At 42.1% G+C, this 14,754-nt stretch overlaps 1 protein-coding gene across 1 annotated transcript in view; it reads right to left on the bottom strand.

The window, feature by feature from the left end:
* EPC1 (enhancer of polycomb homolog 1) overlaps positions 1-12,217 on the bottom strand; it is a 96,165-nt gene extending 83,948 nt beyond the window's left edge. The window contains exons 1-2 of the mRNA XM_073581687.1: positions 12,130-12,217; positions 11,695-11,898 (exon numbers count right to left, since the gene is read on the bottom strand). The gene's annotated coding sequence lies outside the window, so the exon portion shown is untranslated. The remainder of the gene's footprint in view (positions 1-11,694; positions 11,899-12,129) is intronic.
* Between the last annotated feature and the right edge of the window lie 2,537 nt (positions 12,218-14,754).

Raw genomic sequence — 14,754 nt, 5'->3', positions numbered from 1 at the left:
AGCGATATCGCTGTGTGTGATACTTACCTACGACCGGCTCCCCCGCTGGTTATCGCTGATCGCGCGAGAACGTCCTGGACTGTTTCTCGTCGTCAGCTTCCTGTGGAGAGACGAGCGTGGAGCCGGGCGGGAGGACGTCAGGATCGCCTAGTTTGACAGGTAAGTAGCGACCCCCGACCCCTGCGATGTCGGTGAGATCTGCCCGTGTGACAGCTCACTAGCGACCACTTAGCAATGCACCAGCGATCCTGACCGCGTCATATAGCAGGTGCATCGCTAAGTGTGACAGTACCTTAAGTGATATCGCTAGCAATATCACTATAACGTGAGAGGTTTTTGTGACGTTATAGCGATATTGCTAGTGATATCGCTATGTCTGATACCTACGACCCGCTCCCCCGCTGGTTATCGCTGATCGCGCGAGAACGTCCTGGACCGTTTCTCGTCGTCAGCTTCCTGCGGTGCCGACGAGCGACGCGTGGACGCGGGCGGGAGGACATCAAGATCGCCTCGTCTGACAGGTAAGTAGCGACCCCCGACCCCTGCGATGTCGCTGGTGTGATCTGCCTGTGTGGCAGCTCACTAGCGACCACTTAGCGATGCACCAGCGATCCTGACCGCGTCATAGCGATGCACCAGCGATCCCGACCAGCGATAAGTGTGACAGTACCTTAAGAACCTGTGTGTTCGAAGCGTGCCCAGGTGCTCTGTAATTCAGTCCAAGGTAGTTCCCTTCATGGGGTATACCTATTTGTACATAGCTGCCCTTTTGTACCAATGATTTTACTAAAGTCAAAATAAAAATCATTTTTATCCTTTGAGCTGGATTTCCCCATTTTTTGGAACATTCTTCAGGTTTGCAGAGACCAATCCGTGCTCGGATCATATTATTCCAGCTAAGAAACAGTGAGGTAAGCTGAAATAACTTCTGTGTGCCAACATGCAACAGTAACACGTGATAGAATTTCATTAAATTTCTGCAAAATAGGCACGATGTTGGCACTATGGGTTTCATTCAAAGCCGCATAAAAGAAAATTGGGAGTTGGAAGGCAACATTGGAAGTGCAGCCAAAAATTGCTACTACATTGCCGTGTAATGCTGGTAAATGAGGTCACATTGTGATCGACAAGGTACTGCGACCATGACAAGCAAGTCGGAAAAAAATCCAACTTTTTACAACTTGGTCATCACAGTTTCACCTGCACTATGTTACAGAGTATTAGCAACACAGAGTGATTTTTGGCTGCACAATCTAGTCTCCGTATAGCCGCCGCCTTATTTGTTTGCAATGAATTTGTGATAGGATGAAAGTCACAGCAGCTGGATCAGCCACTGGCTTCCAACACTATTCTTGCTAGGAAAGCTTTCTAAGGGCTCACACTCATCAGTGCAAAGAAAGGAAAAAAGAAAGTCGTTCCAATGTTGTTCCTGAAAAGTAGGACGAGTGTCATCCGTGTTCAATGCGATATTTCTCACCATGTATTTAGCTCATAATAAATATGTAAAAAAAAAAAAAAAATGGCGTGGGGGTCCCTCTAATTTTTAATAACTAGTGGAGGGAAAACGAATAGCGCTGGGGGCAGATGTTTATAGCCTGGGAACGGGGTAATAAACATGGAGCTTCCAAGGCTATTAATATCAGCTCACAGCTGTTTACTTAGCATTTACTTTTACTAGTTGTTAAACCCCCTCCCCACATAAAAAAAAAAAAAAAAAAAATAATGATGTGGGGTCCTACCTATAATTAATATCCAGAAAAGGCTAGGCAAACAGCTGTGGGCTGATATTAATAGGCTAAGAAGGGGCCATGGAGATTGACCACCTCCCAGACTAAAAACGTCAGCTCTCAGCTGTCCCAGAGATGGCACATCCTTTAGATGCACCAATTCTGGTGTATAGCCTCCGCTATTCCCACTTGTCCTGATGTGGTGGCAAGTGCGGTAATAGTTTTGGGGTTGATGTCAGCTTTGTACTGTCAGCTGATATCAAGCACAGGGGTTAGTAATGGAGAAGAGTCTCTAAGACGCCCCCCATTACTATCCCCATAGTAAAATGTAATAAAGACACACATAGAATAAAGTCCTTTATCTTAAATACTCAGCGACTCTTTCCCATGTATTACTGTACAAATAAAAAATAAACCAACATATTCCTCATGCCGATAATCCCTATTTAATGCTTTCCCACAAAGAACTCCAGCTCTGCTACGACAGGGTGGTTTCAGCCTCCAGATGCTGTTGAAATGTCCATCAAGGATCTCTATTTGGCCACCTACTGACCTGAACGTTTGGCCCATGCTGCCCTTACCAGCCCACCGCACCTGAACTTGACCTTCACTATGCACTTCACTGGCTGACACTCAACTCCCTCTTACCAGGAAGTGCCCTCCTTCTTATCAGCACTAGTGCCCTCCCATTGGGCTAGTCCTAACCTTAACCATTTCCTACCTACATGCTAACCTGTCCTAAGCTTATCCTTATGCTTTATTCACATTATGCATTAACACCTTATACTGCACATCACCATAATACATTACTTTCACAAATAAAACCTCACGACAGTATTCACACAGTATGTCTGCTGTCGTCAGGAGCAGAAATAGGGTAAGAGAGTCAACATCCCTAAATGAATATAGCCCTTCTGCTGAATTTTTGGAACGGAAAGAGCAGAAACTTCAAGGCGTTAATTAGCGTTATGGTTTTTTTGTGGAGAATTTAGCGTTTCTGCTGAAACTGAAGGTAGGAAAGAAAGCCTTGTATGCAGCATGACATAGCTGCACTGCTTTACTTGTTACTAGTAGCAGCCCAGGACGGACAGCATCTACATGCAGGATGAAATACTGAAGTCAATATCAGACATTAATAAAGCAGGAGATTTGATAAAAGATCATCATTATTCACCATATTGAAAAGTGTAATGAAACCTGAATATGTATGGATTTATGCCGAAAATGCACATTTCATGGTCCTGCCATGTCATTAGGGTACAAATGTACTGTATGTAGATGATAGCAGATGCTTATCCCCATGATCAATATTCTTAGGCACATATGAGAAGACCAATATCATTAAAGACTCGTGTTTGTCGGGGGTCCTGTTGGAGATTTTGCATAGCTTCAAGCTATACCACTAACCAAAGGGCATTTCTGCAGGACACAAACCATAGGGTCACTTATAGCTGTCGGATTCTCTACCCTCTCACCCACCAGCTTGAGCAGAATTGGTTAAAGGGTTGTGCCACCATTATACCGATGGCCTATCAGGAGGATAGGTCTTCATTATGTGATTGGTAGGGGTTGTCGGACCCCAACGATCGGCTGTATCAAAGCTGAAGGCAGATGGATGCAGTACAGCTCTACCAACTTATTGGTGGCTACTGCTCTGCACCACAGATCCACTCTTATTAGGTCAAAATGGCAGGTGCAACTGTCAGACCCCAACCTATCTGATACTGATGACCTATCCTCAAGGTAAGCTATGAATACAAAAGTGGTGGAACAACTCTTTAAAAAGGACATATGGTCAATTGTGCCAATTTGTTCACAAAATAAGGTGTCAAAGTGTAAAAAAAAAAAAAAAAAAAAACGGCAAATCCACCAGAGTTACATACGTGTTGCTCTGGGCGTAATCCACTGAAAATCCAGAGTCTAAATGGACATGCCGCAGATCTAAAATCCACACCAGATGTTAATGAGCAAGATAATCAATGGTAAAAACTTCCAACAATCCACAGTTACATGGAAATATATTGATCTTTACGGCCTTTAGCCACGAGGTGCATATAGAAATCTTAATAAAAAAAGGTAACCAAACGCTAGTTCAGACCAAACAATCCAAAACAGATATATAAAATGTATAGGAGGTTTAAGACCTATGTCGGACATGAAGATCCAAATGTTTCCGACTGGGGAGAGTCAGGGGCCCAATACATTATATCAGGGTTCCCCAACTCCAGTCCTCAAGGCCCCCCAACAGATCATGTTTTCAGGATTTCCTTTGTATTGCACAGGTGAAGCAATTATCACTTGTGCAATACTAAGGAAATCCTGAAAACATGATCTGTTGGGGGGCCTTGAGGACTGGAGTTGGGGAACCCCGCATTAGATTGTCGACTCAACCTTTTGATTCTGAAAAAAAAAAAAAAAAAATTGCAATTGTAAAAATCCTCCTCACTTTCAAATTTGTGAATTCTATAGTTTACTGCTCATTACCTAGGTTACCAGCCTCCTCTGAGGTGGTCGATTTCCTAAACAAGGACACTGGATCCGGCTAGCTTCCGTGCCACCTGTGCTACTCCAATGTCGCAGAGGGAAAGCCATTCCTTCGTCCCAAATTGTCAATCTTCAAGAATGCACCAGCTGTGGGCAAGTAGGAGGCTGAGGAGTGGTATGCTCCTGAAGACAACAACTTGAGGCAACCCCTTTTTAAACACAGCAAAAAACCTTCCCAGCAATTTGACCATCCTGTGCAAATAAACTCATGGGAGCTAAAATGTTTAAGTATGAACCAAGATTTGGCTAGAAGAAAATGTTAATGTCTGTGGACACCATTATACCAGGAGAGATCCAAGTGATTTTTAGGGACACATGAAAGTAGGATTTTTTTTTTTTTTTTTTTTTCAATAAGCTTGGGTATGAAGTATCTCTGACAACCACCAGTGCTCTGGAAACACACACATTAGCTAGTGGTCATGCAAAAGCAGCATCTCAGCTGATCTAAGAGTCCAGAAAGATAGCCTTCACCCTTCATAAGCGCACCATCCCATGTGTGACTTGTAGACGCTGTGTACACAGAGGCTTTTCTGTTGCATGTTACAGTAGCAGAATTGTGGTTGAGAGGTAACAAATCGCAATGTAAATTGACCTGTGAGAAGGATTTTAAGTCCACAGCTTGATGGCATTTCCTGCTGTACATTTCCCATAGTGGATAAGCCCTGTGTGTGCACATATACTTAACCCATGCAAAACGAAAAAAAAAAAATAAAATAAATTTGTCCCTCTCAACAGTACTTGGAGCAACATTTGCACAGCAAGGGGAGCATATTACTGGAAGCCCGATACCCACTTCACAACTGGGGTGAAGTTGGGGTGTGAGCACAACCCCCATCTGTGGATGTTGGGCACTCAGACCATCCTCATGGAGTCGGTTTCTAACCGTTTGTGCAGACACATGCACATTTGTGGCCTGCTGGAGGTCATTTTGCAGGGCTCTGGCAGTGCTCCTCCTTGAACAAAGGCTGAGGTAGCGGTCCTGCTGCTGGGTTGTTGCCCTCTTACGGCCCCCTTCCATGTCTCCTGGTGTACTGGCCTGTCTCCTGGTAGCATCTCCAGCCTCTGGACACTACGCTGACAAACACAGCAAACCTTCTTGCCACAGCTCGCATTGATGTGCCATCCTGGATGAGCTGCACTACCTGAGCCACTTGTGTGGGTTGTAGAGTCCGTCTCATGCTACGAGTGTGAAAGCACAACCAACATTCAAAAGTGACCAAAACATCAGCCAGAAAGCATTGGTACGGAGATGTGGTCTGTGGTCCCCACCTGCAGAACCACTCTTATTGAGGGTGTCTTGATATTTGCCAATAATTTCCATCTGTTGTCTATTCCATTTGCGCAACATCATGTGAAATTGATTGTCAATCGGTGTTGCTTCCTAAGTGGACAGTTTGATTTACGTGGAGTTATATTCTGCTGTTTAAGTGTTCCCTTTATTTATCTGAGCAGTGTATATACAGTTATGTTCAGAAGTTTACATACCCCAGGAGAATTTTTGCTTTCTTGGCCTTTTTTCAGAGAATATGAATGTTAACACCAAAACTTTTTCTCCACTCATGGTTATTGTTTGGGTGAAGCCATTTATTCTCAAACGTCTGAGCTTTCTCTTTTCAAATAATAATGACAACCCAAGTTAACAAAACAATGATGTTTTGGGGATGCGTGATCTACAAAGGCACAGCAAACTTGGTCAAAGTTGCAGGAAAGATGAATGCAGCATATTATCAGCAAATAATGGAGGCAAATTTGCACTCATCAGCCCAGAAGCTGCACATAGGACGTACTTGGACATTCCAACATGACAATGATCCAAAACACAAGGCCAAGTTGACCTGTCATTGGCTACAGCAGAACAAAGTGAAGGTTCTGGAGTGACCATCACAGTCTCCTGACCTCAATATCATTAAACTACTTGGGGAGATCTCAAATGCGCAGTTCATGCTAGAAAGCCCAGGAATTTACAGGAACTCGAGGCTTTTTGCAAAGAAGAGTGGATAGCTTTACCATCTGAGAAAATAAAGAACCTCATCCACAACTACCACAGAAGACTTCAAGCTGTCATTGACGTCAGAGGGGGCAATACACGGTATTAAGAAATGGGTTATGTGAACTTTTGATCAGGGTCATTCGGCTTTCTTTTGGTGACTCGACCATGCAGCCCATTTTACTTCAGGTGCCTCCTTATTGTGCATCTTGAAACAGCCACACCGCTAGTTTTCAGAGAGTCCAGTATTTCAGCTGATGTTGTCTGTGGGTTTTTCTTTGCATCCCGAACAATTTTCCTGGCATTTGTCACAGGTCACAGATGAGGATGTTACCTTTAGTAGCCCTTCAAACCCATTTGTGTCAACTTCTGTGCGTGTTATCAGGCCAAAATCACCAGGGTATGTAAACTTTTCATCAGGGTCATTTGGATGTTTTGGGTTGTCATTAGGAATTAAAAAGAGAAAACACAGTAGTTTGGCAATAAATGGCTTCACCCAACCACCAACCATGAGTGGAGACAAAGTTTTGGTGTCATCATTCATATTCTCTGAAAACAGGCCAAGAAAGCAAAAATTCTGCTTGGGTATGTAAACTTTTGAGCACAATTGTAATGTTTAAGCACTCGGGGTACATTTATGTTGGTTGATAATTGGAAACAGTTTCTAGTAATGCTTGTTTCCCTATAATCAGGCAGTGTAAACAGGCCGCCAATCATCCAGTGATCGAGCAAAGCGCTCGTTCATCAAGTAACATGATTTTTAAGCTTGATTTCAAATAATTCTTAACAGGACAGACTGCTGAGAACAATGACAGTGTATGCATACAGTTACAGAACAATAATATTACCGATCGTTCTGTGCGAATGGGAAGTGCGGGCTACATGTTTAAACACCTTATCTGAGCACATTCGCTCATCACTAAAGGCCACCATTTGTATATGTTCCGTAGTAAAGCAACTAAAATTAGCGACCGGTCCATTCTCCCAGCGGCTTCCGCTTTGAATTAATCGCCCTTTTAGGAGTTGTAACCCACAATGACCATAACCCTTAGATCAATTTTTCACTTACAAAAAATAGATGTCTGAATGAAGCCCTGGAGAACGTTGTACTCTTCTGTTAGTTCTTACTATTTGACTACAAGGTTGGGACCCCAACCAAATCACATGAATGAAGGAGCTGCTGTACTTGGTAAAGAGCTAATAGCATCTTCTGGCTTTCACTATAGTCGCAAATGAAAGATTGTGTCGCTGTATTTGGTAAAGTGAAAGAAGCCCAATTCTTATAAATCAGTCATACCCAGAAACCTCAGATGGCACGTCCAACAAGGCATCTTGTGGGTCTTTACCATGTCCTTTTGTGAAACTTTGCAAAAGAGTGGAAATGGTGAAGTCAATGGACCACTCCACAGCAAAATCTGCATTCTCGTGTCCGCATGTCATGGTTTATCAACAGACCGCAATAACGGTTCCAACTATGGGTCTCCTGACCAAAACAAACAGGTTCATGTAAGACTACAAGGTTGTTCATTTGGGTCAGGAGATCTGCAGTCTGTCCGGAGATTGCAGTCTCTACACTGACATGTGAATGCAGACTTGCATGTATTTTGCCATGAACTTTCAGGCTATTTTCACAGCTTGGGTATGCACTTAGACTAAAAATCCAACTTGAATTTTTTTTTCCCCGGAGTAACTAAATTGAATCTGACCATATAGCTTGAAAGTGGATAAGGCTGTGTATTGTCTGCTTCTGAGCCACTACTTTGGGGTGTTCATTGGGAAAAGCTCCCTGCATACGGGGCAAACGTACTTTTAGGGTTCCATTCAACCATCGGAGGCCAACAAAGCGTTCTTTTGGCTGATATAAACAGATCTTACCCCAATGCTAGGGTCACAGGACCGTATGTTCTCCATCCCCCAAAAAATGGTCAGATAATGCTAATTTAGACTTTGCTCATCATATGATCACAAACGGATATCATGCAAGCGCGGTCCGATGTTGTTCATAAATCCATAGATCTGAATGGCCGAGTGCAATCTGATTTATTGGAGGCTAATCATGCATGCTGCAATTTTACTCCTGGGGCCACTCGGTTTGAGGAAAAACAAACAAGCAAAAAAAAAATAAATATTTGGATATCTGCCTGACGTCGTTGAATAACACTGGACTGAGTGCGATCCAGTGATTTTGTCGTGTAGTAGAACCCTTTTTTTTTTTTTTTTTTTTGCACAAGAAAAACTAAGACTAAGGGCCCCGTTACACTAAACGATGCACCAGCGATCCCGACAACGATACGACCTGGTCAGGATCGCTGGTGCCTCGCTACATAATCTCTGGTGACCTGTCAAACAGGCAGATTCACCAGAGATCAGGACCAGCGAGGACGCTGGTATCCAAGGTAAATATCGGGCAAATAAGCGAGCGCGTCGCTTAGTTACCCGCTGTGTACCTTGGCTACCAGATCCCTGCGCGAGCACGCTGTAACTAAGTGATGGCGCGCGCTTAGTTACCCGATGAATGAGTGATTGAATATTTGGATCAAAAACTGACAGGTATCTTTTTTTTTTTTTTCCAGGACTGGAAGTCTTAGAAATATGAACATATAAGAAGGCCCCGTGACTATTATGGGTAATGTGATCTATCCATGATAACATGTATGTGAAGCACTGAAATCTGAGTTAGGCCTTAAAAAAGGAGGGAGGGGTGCATACATCACCAGAAACCTCTAGCAGTGGCTTATCGGCTGTAAGAACAAAGGATATGGCAGGATGAAATCCACCGCGCTCAATTCTTGCTTTGCCTGACATCTGCTGTCAAGGGAGAGGCGGGAGACCCCCATACATATTACAAAGGTGGATGATACAGCCAAAAATTGAAACTGAAGGGTTCTGCCAACATTTTGTTTAATGTGTGTAGTGGTCAATTTCTAATGGCCCATTTAGACAAGGGAACAAGAGCTTGTAGGAACGCTCGGTCCAGACTATTGGTGCATCTAAACAGGCCGGCAAAAAAAACAGGCCAAGTCAAATGGGCAGCACGGTGGCTCAGTGGATAGCACTGCCGCCTTGCAGGTCCTGGGTTCAAATCCCACCAAAGACAACATCTGCAAGGAGTTTGTATGTTCTCCCCGTGTTTGCGTGGGTTTCCTCCGGGTTCTTCAGTTTCCTCCCACATTCCAAAGACATACTGATAGGGAGTTTAGATTGTGAACCCCATCGGAGACAGTGATAATAAGGTGTGTTAAGCGCTGTGGAAATAATGGCGCTACATAAATGAGTAAAATAAATTAGTAATAAGGGAAAAAAAAAAAAAAAAAAACACAAACACAAAACAGTAAAAATATGGTATTCAAAACACAACGCGTTTCAGCTATAAACAGACTTCCTCAGGTGTCTGTTCATCAGTTGTGAAAATAGTTACCGGTAGCACATCTCCAGTAGTGCTGCCGATTAGATGTTATTCTATGCGTGCAGAACAATTGCATTATTGATCGCCCTGTACATATAGATTAGTAAATGACTGTTGGTCAATGGATTGGCCCTTGTGAATGGGGCATAAACAGTCTATTGTCTGTCCTAAATCAAATGCAATAAGAAAATTATATATGTGTGAGGGCAATATTTTATATATGCACATGCATACAGTATACATTTTACCCTTACACATTGTATTTGCGATCAGTTCCTAGCCTATTTCAATTAGTGAGTGCTTACTGAAAAAAAAAAAAAGCAAAAACACACAATCTAATTTACCAAAAGCTTCAAAATACTAGTGTTTTCCAGCTTTCTACATGTCTTAGATTAATCTGAGGATTACACTGAGTAAAGAGCTCTCACATAGAGGATCCCAATTAAAGGAACAGCCATTTTGTCAGCAGATAAGGGAGGGAGAGGGGGTAGAAAAAGAAAACTGCTGAATTCTTTTGTGCAGTTTAATAGAACACATTGTCCTTCAGTATTTACCAGTAATGGAGACTTACATCATGTACATGTTAGATTATTTCATATAAAACGGAACAAAACAGGGAATAGGGCACTTTGTGGGCAGCAAAAATTAGGAACTTATAAAACTTAAGAAAAAAAAAAAATGAAAAAACTCTCAAAGTGAATAGCCTGCCTGTTGAGTGGGGGGGAGGGGTCAGACACTTATCTTTTCAAGAAAGCCAAAAAAAAAAAAAAAACAACTTTTTTTTTTTTTTGCTAGAGTTTTGTCATCGACAGACACTTAAAACCCCACACAAAGTGACAACTTTTTTTTTTTTTTTTTTTTTTTAACTTAAATTTCTAAGAGAATACTATATAGATTTATAATAAACTATATGTTATAAAATTAATCCTTTATTCAAACATAGTACAGTGAAAAAAAAGAAGGGGGAAATTATATTATTATAACAGTCTTGGGCAACGCTGACGAGCTGCCAACAAAATGGTTCAGACTCTTCTTGTTGTTCCAGCATTGTCTGGGCAGAAACGCTGATTAGATCGGGTTCTGGATGAGAAACCGCAGATAAAATGATTAAAAAAAAATAAATTAAAAAAAAAAAAAAAAAAAAAGTACTTTGTTCTACGCTGCAGTTATTACTCAGACGCAATGACATATCTTTAGCACATAATATGCACAGATCAGATCAAGCCTTGCCCCACCTCTCTACCCTTTCTCTTAGTGTAACTGACATATAAAATTGGTTAAGAGCACCACAGCGCCACCAACACAGATCAATGTATTAAAAAAAAAAAAAACTCCCACCGTGTGCAAAAAAAAAAAGGACATTAAAATCCTACAATTTATTTTTTAATTGTCTCCAGCTCAATAACAATGAGGCCAAGAGGGCAGTATATATCCATAGATCATCTTCCTCCAGTGTCATTCTACACCCAGTCATCGCCATAGAGGGAGTTGATCTTCACAAATAAGAACAGCCACCATTTAGTACCAGCCATAACTTAGAATATAATAAACCTCTTGTGTCACCGTCTCCTCCTTCCTTCTACTTTGCTTTAAACAAATGATTCAGATCATTTAACGCCATGTACATACACCAGATGTGCTGAGCAGAGAATTTAATCAATCTGTTGATGCATTCATTATAAAAGAAAAAAAAAGAATATATAAAACTATATTCTGTATGTTAAAAAAAAAAAACACAACAAAAAAAACTAGTACTGTATTATGGTGGAAGCTACAGGAGATTCTAATATTAAAGAGATATTTACAAACATTCATAGAATATTTAAATAATAAAAGAGAATAACAATAATATAAAAGATACAGAGTGTAGTAGTGTTCTAAATACAATGTAACAATCTGCATTGAGAGTTACAAAAAGTATACAGTAAAAGGAAAAAAAAAACATTATATATTTTCCTACCAGATCCACCCACTTTTTTTTTTTCCCCCACTTTGGAGAGAACTTGAATTAAAATTAATAATGAACTCACCTCTTCGCCAGGCGACGGGAAGCCGTAGAGAGGAACGGATTAAAACAATATCTAAAGAAGGTGACGATCTGGGTTTTATCAAACAATTTCCAAGAAGAAGCAGATGGGTTTGCAAACCTCTCGAAATGGCTGGGAAGGCAAGAAGTCCTACTTAGTTCCATGATGTCTGATTACACAGAGGTTTTTCTTCCTCAAACCTTCAAGCTTTGTAAGAAAAAGAAGAAAAAAAAAAAAAAAAGCCAAAGAAGATTATAGAAGCAGAGGCATAACCACAAGACTCTGGGGTTAACAACTTTGCAATGGCAAATAGGCGGATTGTGATTGGATGGGAGGGCAGTGTCCCTCCAGTCTGCACTATCCTCCCCCCCCACCCCCTTCTGCAGCCTGGAAAAAAGGCAGTGTGCCATTTTAAACTCCAATCATACAAACACAAACCTGCTTTTCTTTTTTTATGTGAAAGCCAAACTACAGCACCTACTGTGCACACAACCTTTGTGCATGATACCATCAGACCCAGAAGATTGATCTATTTACATAAAGCCTGAATCAATCACACCTCCACAATTTAATCAGATTGCAGTGATGTCATGGAGGAGGAGGAGGAGGAGGAGGACAAGTTGCTACAATGTAACAATATCTGATGCAGGCATTGTTTATCATCTGATACAAGAGACTGTGGCAAGGGAATTCTGACTTCCTTTACCCCTGATCTGTAACACATAACCTGCCCCTGGGGTGAAAAGAATTAAGGATCTGGTGCACCAGGGCTTTAGTAGTTTATTACTTACTGGCAAGATTCTTACCATGCTGCCCACAAACAAAATGGCCATGACAGGGAGTTCTAAAAACCCTCCCCCTGCCCCTCCCTTTCTCTTCCAGGGAAGTGGTAAAGATTAACAATGTGGATCAGCCCTCTTCAGAAAAAAAAAAGTAAAAAAAAAAAAAAGCTTCTGTCCTTGATTCCTGAGACCAGTCACCAGAGCTGAAACTTTCCAGAGACAGACCATTGTTCTAGGAATGTGATCAGCTGCCAATCATGGAGGATTTACATGAATATGCTAACTGGGAAAAAAAAACTGAAAACAAAAAAAAACAACTTCCTGCTTTGCATATTTATGAGGTCTTTCACCTACCTTGGCAGGGTGTCAAATCAAGTGGGCTGGTGTAATGTGATGCCTTGTGTGTGTTTTCAGTGCAGAGCTGACTCAGAGGGTTGTGTGCTGTTGTAATGGGAGTGAGCTTAGCAGAGCTCGCTGTCTGAGCTGCTAGTTATCCTTTAGCTCCTTACATTGCAGACTGAATTTTACTTGACAACACACACAAAAAAAATGCATATATATTCTTTGCCCTGATGCAGATTTAGCAATTTTGCTTGGGAGAAACACAGCTGATATGAATATACATTTTGGCATCGATCGCTTTCAATTATCAGCTGTCATTAAATCTCGCATTCCCAAAGTCAGATCTCATAGTTTTTCACTTACATGTTAAATCCATGTTTCTTTACAAATAGAACATGACAGGCCGGGGTCACACTAACTGACACAAAATACGGTCAGTATTTTACATGCGTAATACGGATGAATGGCCCCTAAACAGTGCTCCGTATGTCATCCGTAATCAAGGTGTGGTCGCGTATTTTGCGCATGTTAGTATCCGTATGTAATCCGTATGGCATCCGTATGGCGAGATTTTCTCGCAGGCTTGCAAAATGGACATATAATGGAGCCCAATGACAGGGTTTCTAACAGAAACGAAAGAATAGATATAGACACATAGAATATATATATATATATATATATATATGTATTCTATGTGTATATATCTATTCTTTCGTTTCTTTATTAAACCTGTCAGTGTGAGTTTACTGTATCGCGCACTGAATTGCCGGCTTTTCTAAAAGACACCTGGTGCGTATTTCTCGCAAGTCACATGTGTGGTCAGTGTGTAATCCGTATTTTTTGCGCACCCATAGACTTGTATTGGCGTATTACGGGCGTAGTACGCTGACAATCGCAGCATGCTGCGATTGGCACGGAGCGTAGAATACGGATGAGAAATATACGGCTGGTGCGAGGGACCCCATAGAGAATCATTGGTCTGTGTCTAATGCGTGCTTTTAGCGCCTCTCACTCGGCCGTATTCCTCGCCAGTGTGACCCCGGCCTAACAATTAAACTGCTTTGGTTTTGACACTTCCTGGTATTCGGCTTTGGCTAAACTGTAGTGATACACTCATGTGCGGATCACATGCAGTTTGAGGGTATGTGCAAACGTTGCAGATTTGGCCCTGCGGATCCGCAGCAGTTTTCCATGCGGTGTACAGTACCAGGTTATCCTATGGAAAACAAAAACCGCTGTGCACATGCTGCGGAAAATTACGTGCAGATTTGTTGCTGTTTATTTTCCGCAGCATGTCAATTCTTTGTGCGGAATCCGCAGTGTTTTTACACCTCTTCCAGTATAGGAATCCGCAGGCCTTAGGCTATGTGCACACGCTGCAGATTCACCAGCGGATTTTTCAGTGCGGATCCGCAGGTAAAGTGATCTGTGGTTTTCCTGCGGATTGGCCAGCGGTTTTCCCCTGCGGTTTGACACCTGGACAATGGAATAGGTGGGAAACCGCAGCGGAATCCGCAGAAAGAAGTGACATGTCAATTCTTTCTGCGGATTTAAAACCGCAGCTTTTCCGCAGTGAAAAAAACGCAGAAAGTGCACAGCGGATTGTAAATCACATAGACTTACATTGTACTGTACACTGTCTGCAGAACTGCTGCGGATCCGCAGAGGCCAAATCCACAGCCGATCCGCAGCAGAATCCGCAGCGTGTGCACATAGCCTAAAAACGCAGGTGAAATCCGCCAAAAATCTGCAGAAAATCCACAGGAAATCTGCACTAAATCTGCAGGTAAAATGCAGGTAATTTTACCTGCGGATTCAGCAAAATCTGCGCGGAAAGATCCGCAGCCAAATCCGCAATGTGTGCACATACCCTTAGTGGTTTTCTGCAGCAGAAACGCACTAAAAGCACATTTGTTTTACTTACCTTTCCCACTTCTAA

Source organism: Dendrobates tinctorius, unplaced genomic scaffold (genome assembly GCF_039654945.1).
Source record: "Dendrobates tinctorius isolate UK_male_01 unplaced genomic scaffold, ASM3965494v1 ptg000070l, whole genome shotgun sequence".
Taxonomy (NCBI): domain Eukaryota; kingdom Metazoa; phylum Chordata; class Amphibia; order Anura; family Dendrobatidae; genus Dendrobates; species Dendrobates tinctorius.
Note: the sequence above shows the minus strand (reverse complement) of the source record. Positions and strands in the feature narration are given on the sequence as shown.